Consider the following 14,217-nt stretch of genomic DNA (forward strand, 5'->3'; position numbering starts at 1 on the left):
CTCAAAAACTTCATCGAATTGATATGCACTTTATTCTCTCCCTTATCTGAAACATCAGGTCCTTTATCATTCAGATCCTATCCTACTCGCATCTGATCGGAATTAGTTTGACTTGACTTGTAGAAGAATTTCCCGAAGCACACTCTATGTAATCTAGTCTTAATAACACTAGAATCATTTACAGTTTGCCCAACGAACTTTCCTTTTTGATGTCAGTCGTTAGATAGGTCTCAATAAATTTAAATTCTTTATCTGACATTTGACATTGGCACTTTACCTGTAAATTTTCTTTTTATGACAATGCATATTATTCGTTTATTTTAGCCCTGATTCCATGATGGTGATTTTAGTTAAAAACTGCTCTACACTGGGCCGTTTTAACGCATGGGCGCACCCGGCTAACTCCAGGGGCCTCGGCCTACTGGAGGCCTCACTTGTTGATCTTAAATAATTTTTTAAAAGACCCTCTGTCCCATATGTTACGTTGCGGTCGAAAACACCGCAAACGTGGAACATAATGATGTACAAATAATGTTTTTGGCTTTCTTTAAATAGTTTAAAAGTGCCGAAAATATTAATATTTAGAAAAGTAATTAACAAATTTATTAAACTTATGATTATAACTTAATATATATATATATATATATATATATATTATGTAATTATAATTATATTATAATTATATAATTAAATTATAATTACATAATATATATATATATTAAGTTATAATCATAAGTTTAATAAATTTGTTAATTACTTTTCTAAATATTAATATTAATAATCCTCACAATCACTTCTTACAACAACACAGTCCGGTAGGCTAGAATTAATAATTAGCACTCAGTTTTATATTAATAATTAGTACTCATTCAAAACACTTAAATTTAATAAGTTCATTAGACATTTCGTTATGTTTTCGTTATGTGTACTGGTCAAACATATTTCGTTATGCTTGACCTGTATACTGATTAAACATAACGAAATATCAAAGAGTGTAATGAGTAGACAGTGAAATTAATTCCAAAGATCATAACAATTTCTTCAGCGGATGATTGCTTAGGGGATATCGATTACAGCAAATAATCTCAACAATTCATTTATATTTATTCAACTGTTTACAGGAAGAATGAGAAGTACGCGCAAAACTTGCACGACAGCGTGCAAATTATCATTCATTTGATTGCAGCAATGAATATCATTCACTTGATTATTTGGCTTTAATTGCTCGTCGAAACATTTAGACACCATTTCAACCAGAACTGTGCAAAAGAAGGAAGCCAAAGCGTGCACTGGATGTTAAGCATTCGGGCGCCAATTCAGAGGTGGTAGATGACTTTCATCAGCCGGTGAAATACCACCACTTTGCTTATTGGAGGCTTGAAGTGGTAAAACCCATGTTTAGTCTCTAGAGCAAAGTTTCCGGCATCCCCCCCCCATACTTCTCCTTCAACCCATGCACGGTACTAAGTACTATGGTTTTGATACCTTTCGTGTCTGGGGTTTTCATAAAAAAAAAAAAAAAAAAAAAAAAAAAAAACGATCTTCACGCTTGCTGACCAGCGGTTTGCATGTACTGACTGAAATAGCCATAGCGCCTACAAGGATTGGCCTGAAGAAGATTTTGGTTGGACCAGTGCTGATAGAGCCAATTTCTCTTCGGCGGCGTTCTTATCTAAGTTGAACTAATCAACTTTGGACTTTGGTGGATAGAAATGCGGGGTCTCACTAGGGGCCATGGCTGCTAAATGCCAGAAGAACAACAGACCAACATAACCCAACACTACACTCTGCAAATTAACACAAACACTCAAACTAACTCTGACATTCTTCTAAAGATATTGCAAATGAAAAACTCATATTCTGGCACCACCGTTAAACTACTAGCAACAGCCACAAGAGGGCTCTCATTGTCAACAATCTTAAGAATGGACATGGCGCCAACACCCCTAAAACTGTCTTTCTTCTACAAAGACGCACTGCACCGCTGGAAGAAGCTTAAACTTCACCACACTCTTGAGGGAACATCACTTCCCGCAATCCTCTCAGAACCACTCTTCTACAATAAACGAATAACAGATCCCACAACTGATGACCACTTCGTTCTTCCTACGTGGAACTGGGCAGGAATTAGGACCATAGCCGATCTCCTGACCCCTCACCTAGAATGGAAAAATTCCGAAGACCTGCCAATTAAAACCATAAATGCAAAGCAGAAACACAGACGTCTAAAATCAGCGATTGCACAAGCTCTTCCAGACATCACCACAGCTAAAGGGATTGGAGATGTCGCCGGATCCTCACCAGCACCAACCTTCATCATCACAACACCAGAAAACACTGTACCTCTGTCTCCTGCACCCTCCAAAAAAGTCTATCAACTAATTATGTCTCGCCATACAGCCACGATCTTTCCGTCATCCACCTGCCAGGCTGTCCCTGTACCCCTCTCCAATTAAGGTGCTCTTTACTGATGAGAGTAGATTCAGTCTCAGCAGCGATTCTGGACGTCACCTAATCTGGCGAGCGGTTGGTACACGGCATCACCCCGCAGACATCACTGAAAGGTAATCTTTCAATGGAACCTTCCTTACAGGACGAAATGTTCCAAATCGGACGCAGACATCCAGTGGAGACTGTGGCACAACAGCCTCCCCACCCCAGTCAAGCTTCAAATCTTCGGGTTACGCACCTCAAACGACTACCTCTTCTGCACAATGCCAGGTACCCTGAAACACACATACCTGGCGTGCCCGGTGAACAAGGAACTGATCAGATATGCCCTGGATGTAGCAAAGCTTGCCTGCAACCACGCCCACACGCCGGAGGACTACTGGTACCTGCTCCACTCTGAGCAGACAGCACACACCACCTGCAACTTCTTATTCGTTGCCGCCAAAGCCGTCATTTACACTTCTACTTGAAGCACACGAGAAGCGGTGACGACATGCCTCCTGTCGACATGTCAGCGCAAAATCTCAAGTGGAGTCTACAGAAGAAGTTGCAAAGCAGACTTCTACTCGAATTCCACTGCAAAAGACCAGAAACTGTGGATCATCTTAACAGCGAATGAAACAGTGGCGGTCACCTCTTCACCATTACTGAAGAGTCCATCATCCTCAATGTGTGAAATACGAGACTGACCCAATGCCAAGAAACTGCGTTCTTAATTCCGTGAAATTTAAATGTTGAAACGTTTATATTTCTCTCTAAAAAGTTTCATTACTTTTTTTTCCTTTTGTACATAGAATGTAAATAGCTGTTGTTGAAAATATATCTACTGTTCATGTTTAAATTAAAAAAAAAAAAATTGTACTGTGTCATAATGTTTATCTCGCGTTTTGTAGGGGGAACCCCCGGTGCCGCCAGACAAGTAACACTATACTCTATACATTATAATCGACTTTGCATTTCAACTCATGTCTCCGTGAGGCCTGCTTCCCGGACTTCTGGAAGCACGCGAATCTCCGTTGATTCCGAAAGAGCCCACCACTTCAAATCAAAATAGCTGCCAACCGCCCCTGGGGAAGGTTAAGGAACGGCTACTTCTATCCAAACTCTTGATAAGGTACAAGGATAAAGGACTCCCTGACTCTAACAAGTACGGCTTCAAGCCTGGGCACTCCACAACAGATGCACTACTACAGCTCAGCGGGAAGAGAGATTCAGAATCTAAATGCTTATTGGCAATCTTCGTCGACTTCAAGGTAGCTTTTGGCTCAGTCTGGTGGCGCAGCGTCATCAGATGGGTCAGACAAACAGGTTGCACACCAGAATCTACAATAGCCTCACCAAACCAACTGATTTACAGAAATTAAAATTACTATCAAAACCCTCTTCCACAGAATAACCAGGCCAACATCGAGAGGCTGCCCACAAGGTTCTATCCTGGTCTGAAACATGGTAATGGATGAATGGCTTTGCAACTCCTTCCAGCACAAACCGCCATGTTTGCTTATGAGGATGATCGCATCATTATCCTTGAGGGATCCTCCGAGCCACCGCCCTTGAATTGCGAGCCAATAATGCCCTGACTGCACTCTCAAATTAGGCCAAACACGCAAGCTGACTGTCTCCTCTACCAAAACGGTCCTAATTAAAGGTACTCTAGACATCCGAAGACTTCCTGAAATTCGCATTCAGGGTAAGTCCTTGAAAATCAGCACCACAGTGAAATAGCTAGGAATCGCATTCGACCACAACTGGACTTTTATGACACAAAGGCTCAAAGGCCGGACCCTCAACCTCATGTACGCAGCTGTATTCTTTCCGATAACTTCTTGTGGTGTCCTTGTCTGGTTCTTCAGGACGAAAAGAATAACTTTCGCAAATAAACTCAACCAAATCCAGCGACTCTTCTTACTTCGAATAACCAGAACTTGCAGAATTACCTCCACTTCATCCCTCCAAGTGATCTCTGGTAACCTCCGTCTGGATATTTACATCGCCTTTTGTGGCCTCCTGTTCGGGACCAAGACCAAAGTTCCAACCAACTTCTTGGGAATTTCCACTCTTACTGAAAAATAACTATACCATGGACAAAAAGAGCTTGTGGTCCAAAATTACCAACTTTTGGCAATCCCGCTGGTCCTCGGAAAGCAAAGGCGAAGCCACCAGAAAATTCATACCTGACTCAGCATCTTGGCCAAACACACCCTAGCCTGGTTTACTCTGAACCTGGAAACCACATTCTTGCTGACCCGCCACGGCTCTCAAGGCCTTAAACAGTTTGGGATTATTGAGGATGACACTTATATCTGCGGCGAGAAGGAAGAATGGGCTCATCTGTAGGACTGCTTGGTTTACCTTGGCCTCAGGCAACAGCTCCTCCTTCAAAACCCTCCAGACCTTAAATCCCTGGCTTGTCCGATATATAGAACATATGCGGAGATGGGAGAAATCCCAGGAGCTGTCAGACCCTTAACATACCTAATACCTAATATCTTAATTTACATCATTCCCTAATTGTAAACAAGGAAGCTTTCAGCGCCTTCCTACAATTTTGTACAGCTGTCTCAAGCGAAGAAGGCACCGTTTGGCCACTGCATCTGCTCCTGCCATCCCACCGGCTCCTGACTAGCCCGGTCATCTGGGCTTCACCTGAACAGTCTTTTCCACTCTCAGTCGTGAAGCCTCAAGATCATTGCAAACCCTTTGGGGCAGGATTTCATTGCTGGCGCCACTATGTTGGCGTGGAATTTTTCTGCATAATCCCCTCTCTGTGCCTGCACTCTCCCTCCTTTTAGGAAAGAGTGCCTTCTCTGTTGATCTCTCGATGCTAACTTCTATTTCTGTCATCAACTTGTTCGCTCTCTGTCCTTACTCACCCTTCACACGGGCGTTCTCCCGCTAGTGGCTTCTGATCTCCTGCTCGCTTGAGGGACCCTCTCTGCGTGGTTTCAACTCTTTCTCAACACTTTTTATCCCCCTACCCTGTACCCTCTCTTCATTTCTCAGGTCCTCTCCCTCCTTCTTTGGCAGGAGGGATAGACTCTGACAGGCGTACATCTACTGACCTGGCCCGTCTCCTTGTGCCCTGGATGAATGCTGAAATAGTCTTTCCTGGTGAGGGAGCCTTCCAGTAACTAAGTGGCCAGATGAACAACACTTTATTCACGATACCCACACTACTAACATCCTCATCTGGCCTTGGCAGATTTTGCTTCTCACAGCGACAATTTTATGTGGTTTTTTGGAGGCCACTGGTGCCACTTACAGATACACACCATATCCACTATGTCTGCTAATCAACTTTGAAGGCCAACATTGGTCTCTGTGCCATCAAAAATTATCAGAATTAAACAAATATATATATACTCCTAAGCCCAGCGCTCTAATTAGAAATAAGTAACTACTAGAGCACAATTCCACGCTTCTTCAAGTCCTGATGAAGTCTTATCTCATATGACAGATACAGTTAACAACCAGGGTTGCCGCTACCTCTCTGGGTTTTTGAAGGTAATAAAGTATTCAAAGCCTACGTTGATATTATTATGTTTATTTCCGAATTGGAAAAATGCACATAATGGGCTAAACGTTTCATGGTATTTTCTTACCACTTATTCCGTGACTGAAAAGGGTTATTATTACGGAATTCTTAATTTTTTTTAGTAGAATTAAAAGTTTTAGTAAATCAAACTAAGATCTAAGTCGAAGAATTTTGTTGTAAGGTTAATTTTTATATAGTAAATAACAATAATAATAATAATAATACGTAAGCACTTACTAGCTACCTTTGCAATAGCACCTTCACAAAAGATCACTTCGGGTACGAGAACTTGTTGATTTATTTATGGGTGACTTAATCTCGTTACTAGATGGCGTTGTTTACAATTTACCGTATCGTAGAATGATAGAGAAAATATCAAATTTCTATTCTGTTTGAAGGGCGATTGCGATATTGTTAAATATTATATGTTTGTTTGGTTTTTTTTGTTTGTTTCAGAATATACTGTATGTAAGTTACAAAGCTATTTAACTCAGGTCTATTCCGGGTGGAAAAGACCTGAGTTCGAGTTCCGTCGATGACGTGAGGAATTTTTATGGTCATTTTTTCAAAACGTGGCTGAGTTAGTCGGTCTCAGGCGAAGGTAGCATGGATTCCCCTCCCGGAAACTCTGGTTTTTCGTCCAGCAAACAGAAAATCGACCACAAAACACACGCAATTTACAGACGGCATACACAGAGCAATATGGCCTTAGTTGCCGATGCTCCTGAAACTTTATTACAATTACAAGTCACGGTTAATCTTCTTTCTCTTTATCCCTCTTGAGTAGGAAAACATCGGATGGAAAACGCCTGAGTTCGAATCCCGTGAATAACGAGAGGGATTTTTATGGACGGTTTTCATAACGTGACTGAGTTAGTCAGTCGTAGGCGAGGGTTGCATGGTTTTTTCCCTCATGGAAACTCGTGTTTTTCCAACAAACAGGAAAATCGACCGGAGAATATCCTCAGTTACAGACACGATATACTGACGTCTCACAGAGGTGAATTTTTATCGCTATGTGAAACTTCACCCAGGCGACTGTTTGGAAAAACGTTTAAGTGTTCTGAAGAATACTTTATATCTAGATCCAGCTCGAAATTTAAAACTCCCGCTCGTACATTCGTAATGGGTTCGAGTCTGACCGATGACCCGTCGTCATTTTACTCCAGGCCCGCCATAAATTTCGATTGTGCGACTGAGTCGAGAGGAAATCGCGACACACACATACACGCAGTTTTAAGCGTCGCAACCACGGTGGCAAAGGTCAAGAATACTCCCCCACCCCTCAAGGTATCAGCCTGTTGGACGCTGTGTCTGTATCCGCTGTTTTAGCAAGACGCCATTTTTGCAGAAAAGAAACGCTGTCCACAGAAGTGTCAAATAATCGGGGATTTACGTCAGATACAGGCGTTATCTTGGACACCGCCTGCATAGGGTTGTGCTGATGCGCGTGCTTGCAATACCGTAGTTTTTCATCAGCGTGATGGCATGTCACGTGTTTCCGCGATGCTATCGACTAAATACTAAGAGGGAGAGAGTTGTTGTGCAACTCGAGCCGTGGCTACTCCCCGAAGGCCGGCCGTAATACAGCAATGTGTTTATTATTTGGTGGGCCGTACAAATTACAAAAGGGAACGAGATAAATCTAGGCTGGCAGCATAATAACTATATAGTATGATTGCACGGAGTGGGAAAAGGAGGTTGGGGGGGGGGGAACGAAACTTGCTGGAAAGGAAAGAGAGAGAGAGGCCTCGCACCCTGAAGTAATTATGAAAGAGTGCTCTGACCCTAGGATTGCTTATAGTGCAGCAATGCTCAAAGGTCTAACATCGGCGCTACCACTTTTCCTCCTTCGGATGAAAAAAATTAATTTAAATTCTTTTGACCGAAAGCTTTTATCGGTAATTACTTTAATTCATAGTTCGAATTCAATGTATAGTTTGCTGTATCAATGCGACGTCCATAGAACGACACGTATTTCAGGTAATAGTGCTTGAAGACGTAAAATAAGGATTCATGGGTATCCAAAAAGTACTTGACGTAGATATGGAAACTTTTTGTGTGTGTAGTTTCCATATCCACACTTGGTGCTGTTTCGATTATACCAAATATCTTTAAATAAGATCCCCGGCTATCTTGTAATGAATATTTTATCTGGCTACATTTGCTTTTCCTCCTTCCACTTGCTTCTTGCATGCAAGCAGGGGTGTGCTGTTAATTTGTTATCAAGGAGAACTCGCTCGAGAATTTCAGCTAATAGTTATGCTCGATTAAAATAGCCTTAAATTTTATCAAACTACTTCTGTTAAACAAGGAGCTGAGCAGAGCAGAACCATCATCTGTACAGGCCTGAGGTGAAAAATCACCTTCGGGCCCCTTGTAGTTTTGATATTTTAGATTTAAAAAAATTATACAAGAAAAACTTTTTAATATCATAATTGATAACACAAAATAATACGCGTACACATGTGAGCATATCAAGTAACATGCTCACAAAAGTAAAAAAAAAAAAAAGAAAAAAACGCAGATAATAGAAATAGTCAATAACTTAACACAATAATAATTAAATAGCATTCAAATCACAAATAAGGGAAAATTGCAGAAAAGAATCGATAATATAAACAATAAGTAATATAATTACAGATCTGATTCATTTTATTCATTCCATTATAATTCTGTTCGATGATTAATTTCAGCAATAAGTTTGTTACAAATAACATTTACGTTAGTAGCAATAAACGTTTCTTTTCCGCGTAAAGTAACTTCACGATATGTTGCTTCATCATTTTACGTTTTTTATTCTTTTTTTTTTTTTCATATTTTTATTTTTTAAGGAGGGTATTTCTTTGAAGAACAGCGATGCTATTACTGTATTCTTACTATATTATTGTGTTACCGAAAACAGAACTATTTTGATGTTTACATTTTTGCACAATGTGCTTAAATTTAGATATTTTAATTTAAATTCACATCAAGTTAATTTTAAAAAGTATTCAATAAGTTATTTTTTTAAATAAAGAACATTACTCGTGGTATATACGTATTCGATGGCCCATTGTAAGTGAAAACTCTCAGAAAGAGGGGGCCCCTAGTTATTGCGGGGACCCAGCGCCTCATGCTCCTAGTTATAAGTACGGTCCTGCAGCGACAGTCATTCTTTTCTTGTCCTGAGCGGTGCATTATTTTTATTTTATACAAATTTGTACTTTTTTTTTTTTTTTTTGCTTCTACAAGTTGATGGAATATAAATTTTAGAAGACAGTTCAGTTACATAAAAAAAAAAAAATTAAGCGAATCAAGATAGTCAGCTGATTCTTTAATTATTTTATCTACCTGTGAAAGTGAAAAATCTATTTCCAGATTAGAGAGTTCGCAAATGGCCAAAAAATTTAACGAATATGAAACTGCATTATTCACAATAATGTGGGGCAGAATATTATAAATAATATTCTATAATTAATATTATTTACAGAATATTAATTAATATTCTATAATTCTCATTAATTATTAATTTGCTTGTTGCGTTTAATGTTTATAATTAAACGCAACAAGCAAATCTCTTCTGGATCTCAAAAATAGACATATTAGGAGGTAGCAATCCTTTAAAATCATTGAATGGATTTATTTTAGATATAAGAAATTATTTTGAAACTATAGAAAATGAAGTAAAATTTTTATCTGAGGAGAATATAAAGATGAACAAAAAGTTATCTATGATGACGCAACGTATCATGAATTTTTATGAATCATGAATCAACGTATCATGAATTTTTATGAATCATGAATCAACGTATCATAAATTATCATGAAATTAATCATCTAACAGAAGTATATTGTGAAATACTAAATATATTTAATATATTTCTAAAAGTAAATGGATTAAAATGAATTTAATGTGAATATTGAAAAATGATGCCGATAAATTAAAAAATGAAATAATAAATTTTTAAATATTTCTAAGGAGGAAAATATGAAAGACGTGTATAATATAAATGATGGTTTGAGATCTACCTTCCTTTAAAGTTGAAACTATTCTTAAAATATTTTGAACAATGCGTGACACAAACGCGAGTGTAGAACGGCCATTTTCAGTATTAAAAGGATTAAAAATTATTTAAGGAATAATTTAATACAAAATAAAATGTCTGCTTTATTTATTGAAGCAGAATGACGTATTCGCAAAGACAAAAAAAGGAAAAAACGTTTTAGTTGTATTTGCGGTACTGGTGAGCAATAATACCTTATTTGTGATTATTTTTTATTATATTTTACGTGTGAGTGATAGCAAATTTTCTTTCAGATCTGTAATTATATTACTTATTGTTTATATTATGGATTCTTGTGCGCAATTTTACCTTATTTGTGATGTGAATATTATTAAATTATTATTGTGGTAAGTTATTGATTATTTCTGTTATCTCTAATTTTTTACTTTCGTGAATACAATAACTGATATAAGCACGTGTACGCGTGTTATTTTATGTTATCAGATCATATTAAAAAGTTTGGCGGCACCTACTAAACATCTTTGGTGGCACCTACTAAATTTCGAACTGTAGTAAAATCAATTTCTCACGATTTTGCGAAATAACAAAGAAAAAGGGAGTCGGGAGTGGAGATCGCGCAAAGGATCATGAGAAATTACCTTGGTTGTGATCGCTCAAAGATCATGGGAGATGATCTGTAAGATCACCTCCCATGATCTTTGAGCGATCACATCCTTCCTACGACGTCATTTCCGTTTCATAACAGAAAAACAGTGTCTGGAGAGAAGGATTGTGGGAGGTGATCTTGGATGTGCTCAGAGCTGGCATATAGCAACTGGTTGCGGAAACACGTTTATGATTCGGGGCATACCATTTAGGTGGCTTTGGGCTAACCATTGCCACCCGTGGCCCAAACCTTTTGATAACCAGAGAAATGGATATCTTGAGGGCAGTGATCAGAGCTTGAGTGTGCTCAGAGCTGGCATAAACTAGCTCTGAGTACATCCAAGATCATTATATTACATGCGCTTCGGCCTTACCAGTTGAAGCGCATGTAATGTAGGCGTTACTGTATTACTGAAGCGTATATTTCCATCAAGAGGCGAATCATAAACGTTCTTCTGCAACCAGCTGGGCAGGGCAAGAATATTTGAATCGATTAGCGATTGGGAGACAACAGACTCCAAATTACATGTACCAGTAGAATCTTTTGCTTGTCATTGGCCATTCTCATTAAGTTGCAGAAGTCCTCGATGATCATCAAGTTTTCGCGTTTCTTTGCAATTGCGCCGAGTCGGTTGAGCTTGCCGAGCTTTAGATCCTCATTCATCTCGCTGTTTGGATGATTGTAAAATTTTCGAAAGGGGTCTTCTTTTCGCAGTCGCGTTACAAGGCTATGCAGATCATTACCGTATGCTTCGTTAGGGTCAGCGTCGTCGTTGTCTTGATAACGACGTTTTGCGAATGTCCAACTCCGATTCATACACTTTACGATCAAGTATGCACTCTTCATTGTCGTCGTCGATCTTGACATATTTCATCTCTGACAGTATCTGTTTCCTCATTGCGAAATGGAACGTTACCATCTCGCGCTTGTTCTCGTTGAGATCCTCAGCCAAGTCATAGTTTTGATAGCGTATTATGCGGTGATACGACAGCGCAGCATGTGTAATTTGCGACAAAGCATAACAGAGTAACATGATCCAACATGATAGTATGATTGTAACAATACAAATACTTGTATTGTTGCAATAATACTATTCAACAAATGGCTACAATCAAATGGGTAATTAGGCTATTGGACTAATATCTTCCAAACGTTGATTCGGTAGAGTAAGCAGCGGGCGTGAGATAAATTACATCGTTCATGATTTCGGTTCTAGCTGTTCGAAATTTAGTAGGTGTTGTCAAAGATGTTTACACATAAAATATCTTTCGTGCGTACAGGGTACACACGCGATATTTTTAAAATCTAAAATACCTAAAACTATAACGGGCCCTCTAGGTGATTTTGCGCCTGAGGCCTCTAAAGGTGTAAGTTCGGCTCTGGGTGAGGCATACAGCATTTAGAATAGGTTGTTAAGGCGGACCATTGTCAAACGACAGCTCAGTTCACTGATGATTTCGGGGAACCTATTAGCACTCCCACTAAACAGAGACTTGCAGAAAATGGACTATGTTAGTCGGAGACCGCTCTGCATGCCGTTGATTTTGTAAATGAAACGGAACGAGTTAGTTCCGTACAGATTACGGCATGGCACGTCGCAGCAATAATCTGGTGGTGAAGAGTAGCCCAATGCACTATTAGGATATGTTCTAAGATAGCCTGCCAGTGTATGTCATTTAAAAGCATACATTGGCAAACAATCCATGGTCCTTCTCGGTTGTGTTATTGAGATTCCAACGGACGTTTTGAATATTTCTTTTTTCTTTCCATATACGCAGTTCTATTTGTTAATTTTGCTCATTTGAAAATGAGCCTCAGTGTACACAAATAGCAACGTTACGACCATGCAAATATATTTTGTAGATTTCTAGTCTGAACACCTAGGAGTTTACATGGAAACAGTTAGAAATCTGTCCGGTGGAAGAATCTTTCTAATAATTGTCTTTGCTAACAACTTTCTTGTGCATTTTAACGCTTTTTTTTTTTTTTTTGTTGTACAGCAGTATTTATTGCAGGGCTAACTTTTCGGTTTTTTTTTTTTTTTTTTTCGTGATCCTTTAATGTCAGTAAAAATAACAACAAACTCAAGGAATTTCGGGTTCCCATTGAACGAATTAATTGTAATGTTTTTTGTTTTTTTTTAATAATTAATGTTAATTAATGTAACTTAAAGTCAGAATAGCACCAAAACAGAAGAAATGGAACCGACTAAGAATATGGATGATGTAAAATGTTCAATGCAAAAGTTTCTGTCATTTCAGATTGATCATCGAGGAATGGGAAACTGTAAATCTATATTATTACCCATTTGGGTTTGTCCCTGAATACTCTCAGCAAACATCTCTGTGATCGTAAATATGAAAATACGACATTGAGATTCAAATCTGTGACAAATTCGTTGAACAGGATCTATTTTGTGTTAACAGTCTGATGAGCGATGAAACCGATTGCCATTTGAGTGGTCGTCAGTGAACAAAGTTATCTGTTCTGAACACCGGAATATCTCCATCTTCAAGAAAAACCTTCCATTTTTATGTGCATATACAGTACTAGACTCAATATTCGTTCCGGGATTGCAAAGGCGGGTCATTTCTATTTACTCGTTATAGATTCATCACGAGGCAGCGACTAGCCATACGGTAATAAACACCGTGAAGGTCAGCGTTGTGAGGGCATCGACCAAAACGAAAAAAAAACATCTGAAATGAATATTTGTCGTTTTACAAGCGAATCAACAAAGACTGATTGATAAATAGGCAAAACCTTGTGCATTTAAATCACCTTATTTTCATATAAATGAGTAATATCTTGAACTTAATTATCGTCAGACTAATCTGCAAATTCTTCTACCACATTTAACCCGCAGTAAATTAGAATGTCTCAGTTCCGGTACCGATCGCTGTTGTTGCTTTCAGTTCCTCTTTCCTATGTCCCATTTACAACAACGTTTCCCGACACGTCTAAATACAGTGGAGAGCGTCTCATACTCCATAATGCCCTCCTGTTAATGATTCGCCTCATACCATTTGATTTCCATTTTTAACAATGAACAACAGTATTTGCATTTCCATATGTCAACGTGCTGTTTTCATGCGATTAATTTGTATATCGGACATGTTAGAAAGGGAAATTATGTTTCTGTTAAATGCGTTCATGATTTATTCACGAGCTAACAGACTCACAACAAATACTAAGACGTCTCACTCTAAAGAAAATACAGTATATATCTTAACCGTGGCAGTTCTTCTAGCTCCGAAAGTCCGCTTCTGATTCCTCGCAGCAATCGTGGGAATTTTCAAGGATGTTCCAGTATTTCGGCAAGTTCACATTATTGGTTGCTCACCTGTCTGCCTCGAATAGGGGACGAGCCAAGGTGAGCTACAAAGCGAAACGAAAGAGTTCTCCTTTCTTTGATTTCTACAGCTTGACTCCCAGGAACCTGCCTGATCAGCGACCGTGACCAACGCCATCTGTATCGTTGCACTGTTCAAATTTGTGACGCCTGCCTGTGGGGAGGAGCAAGCAGGGTGCTCGTGCTCTCGTCTTCATTGAAGTATTTCGTTTACGCTTTATCGGGC

Source organism: Mastigoproctus giganteus, unplaced genomic scaffold (assembly GCF_048544385.1).
Source record: "Mastigoproctus giganteus isolate SK-2022 unplaced genomic scaffold, ASM4854438v1 scaffold_15, whole genome shotgun sequence".
NCBI classification, from domain to species: domain Eukaryota; kingdom Metazoa; phylum Arthropoda; class Arachnida; order Uropygi; family Thelyphonidae; genus Mastigoproctus; species Mastigoproctus giganteus.